General features: G+C 34.1%; 1 pseudogene; it reads right to left on the reverse strand.

Annotated features, from left to right (window-relative positions):
• Positions 1 to 267: 267 nt before the first annotated feature.
• On the reverse strand, positions 268 to 365 carry LOC114897398 (annotated as a pseudogene).
• Positions 366 to 3,280: the final 2,915 nt, after the last annotated feature.

The raw sequence follows: 3,280 nt of genomic DNA on the forward strand, positions 1-3,280 counted from the left end.
GAAAGTTCTAAACTATGGCTATTGTGGGGATGAGTAATCCTACTTATAATTTGAGTTCACAGTTTAAATTTTTCCCCCAACTTTTTTTTTTTTTCCTTTGGCGCACATAGCACTATATAACAATCTTTATTACATGTTTTTCTAGGCACTCCTCTAAATTCATTACAGAATGGAATCACGTCCATTCCCAAAACAAAACTCTTCTCAAGTAGGATGCAGGTAGTAGTCTTAAAACCATTGTTATTACATGTGTTTTTAAAAACTTCTTAAAATATGGAACACCTCTCTAATTTGCTTGTCATCCTTGCATGGGGCCATGATAATCTTCTCTGTACTATTCCAGTTTTAGTATATGTGCTGCCTACTAAATTTTTAAAATTCATCAAACCCAAAATATATTGTGACAAACCACTTTAATTTTTCCCATCCACATTTGATGGATTTTAATATTTCTTTTTCACTCAACTCATCAAAATTTTATTTTTTAAGAGTTTTATTTAACATCCAAGAGGGCATAAAAATTTCTGAAACCCCTCTACCTCTTTGAAAAAAGGGAGTTGTATTTTGAAAGAAGTTTAAAAGGAGTTCCATTCTGGAAGAACTTAAAATCAGTTCTGAATTCACTATCCAGAAGACCTGGCAAAATTGATCATCCTCACCCTTGCCTTGCACCATTGTGGTAGAGACTGTGAAGCTAACAGTAAGGTTCCTAAAATGCATGTCCTTTCACAAGCCTATTCTCATTGAAAATGTTTTTCCTCAGAAACATATTTGTGTTTAAGAAAAAGCAACTACAGCACAAAATTTTTGAGAGGAGGTTGAAAACAGGTACTATGGAAAATATTATTATTGATTTTGTATAAATGTGTTTGGCAGTGAATGTGTACTGAGTTGTCCAATGTAAGCATCCAGCATTTTTTTTTTTTCCCAATTGGTAGTACAGTAGAGTCCTTTTTCAGTAAACATTTGCTTTTGAAAATCGTAAAAGGTCAGTTTTGGCCAACTGCATCAGTCCTTATTCTGCCATCTGTAAAAAATTTAGACTTTGCCTTTTTGAATGACCCTTTAAAAATACACAAGACCTAATTCTATCCTTTACTCTCATAAAACTTCCATTGGACTCCAGTGGGAACATTTTAAAGTCAAATTCTGAGGAATAAAGACATTTCATAATGCCTTCTTGTGAGAACTTCCTTGGCAGAACTTGACCAACTCATTCCTCTTGAGAGTGTTCTATGATATTACTGGTTTTATAGCTTCAAAATAAACTCTATGCTATAAAGTGGTTATGCTTCTTACAGATATATATATATATATATATACACACACACACACACACATACACACACATGTACATATTTATCTATCTCAGTGTAACCCTAAAATTCTAATGTGGTGAACATCCAAAGTAGATGACTCTTGGTACACTGAGGAGCTACCCTCCTTTGTCCATCATATGTTGATCAGTAAGTATGTTTGTTCTTGGTACCCTACTCTGTGCTTCCCTAGTGCTCGATTGTAAAAAAATACCATTTTTTCAACAGTTAGTATGTGCCAGTGCTGTACTAAAGTTCTACATACATTATTTCAGTTAACTCTGTGAGGTAGGAATTGCCATTCCTCATTCTCTGTGGATAAACTGAGGGTGGCTAAAAATGTACTGAGAATCATGCAGCAGAGCCAGTATCTCTGACTCCAAAGCCATGGATCTTAACTGTTGCACACCTTGCGTTATATGGTACTCCTGCCCTTTACCCACCCTTTTTATAGCAAAGGAAATGTCACTGTTTTGGGAGGACCTTGTTTATTTACCTGTCTGTCTCGCTAATGAGACTGACTAGCTTGAGATAGGGTTCTTATCTTCTTCATCTTTATATTGCTAGAGCAGGATCCATAGGCACTCAATAAATAAATCTTAAATTTAAAAATTACCTTTGTGATTTAAAATTCACCCCCCTATTTTAGAAAACTGGCCAAAAACCCACAAAATATAAGTCATTCCCAAATCACAGTATCCAGAAATAACTGAATAAATATTTGATAAATGAGTGAATTCCAAAAAAAATTAGAAACACTTATAGTCGTCTTTTGTTTCTAATACATTTGCATAACAGTGATACACCAAGGGTACTTGATTGTTTGATGTTAATTAAGCATGATTAGTACATGATAGTCTTTAGTTCTCATAAAGCTGGTAGATGAAAAAGACGGAAAATAAATGCTTCAATGATGAAAGTGTTTTAATATCACAATATAAACTTCCTGAAGTAGCGTTTTATTTGAGAATATACATATTTGAGTAAATTCATTTGGAACTATTAAACTGATCTGAGGTACATCAATAAATGAATGGATAAAGACGTGCTGTATATACAGATGCACACACACACTGAAATATTACTTAGCCATAAAAAATGAAATCTTGCCATGTACAACAGCTTGGATGGACATAGAGGGTCTTATGCTAGGTGAAAGAAGTCAGATAGAGAAAGACAAATACCATATGATCTCATATATATGTGGAATCTAAAAAACAAAACAAACAGACTCATAGATACAGGGAACAAACTGGTGATTGCCAGAGAGAAGGGGGTTAGGGGATGGATGAAATAGGTAAGTGAGATTAAGAGGTACAAACTTCCAGCTCTAAAATAAATAAGTCACAGTAATGTAATGTACAGCACAGGGAATATAGTCAATAATATTATAATAATTCTGTATGGTGACAGATGGTAACTAGACCTTTCATGATGATCTCCTCGTAATGTGTAAAAATATCACATCACTAGGTTGTATACCTGAAACTAATATAATATTGTATGTTAATTGTAACTCAATAAAAAATTACCTCAGAACATAAATACATTTCAGTATTAACAAAAAAATCTTTCTATCTGTATGCCGGTTAAATAGGACTTTATGTAAGTGCTGTAATTAAATGCAGTTTATTGGTGAAAGTCTAGCCCCTAGTGGACAGGAGTCTCTGGTACACACCCACACACCGAACTAGTTAGGTACAGCTTGAAGGGACACCTGCTTAAAGCTCAAGGGCTTCAGAATGAAATAGTCTTCAAGACTCTTGATGTTAATATTTTATTCTTTTATCTTTTTTTCATAAAATATGCCACATTTGTATGTCTGGCTTATTAGAGCTTCATAGTATTTTAATGAACACGAAGACTTTTCTACTCCACTCTCAAATTTTTTTTCAAGCAGTGGTTTTCTTAGGGATTGAAAGAGTAAAATTTCTTCCCTTCCCTTCCCTTCCCTTCCCTTCCCT

Source organism: Monodon monoceros, unplaced genomic scaffold (assembly GCF_005190385.1).
Source record: "Monodon monoceros isolate NGI ecotype Baffin Bay Population unplaced genomic scaffold, NGI_Narwhal_1 Super_Scaffold_16, whole genome shotgun sequence".
Classification (NCBI taxonomy): Eukaryota; Metazoa; Chordata; class Mammalia; order Artiodactyla; family Monodontidae; genus Monodon; species Monodon monoceros.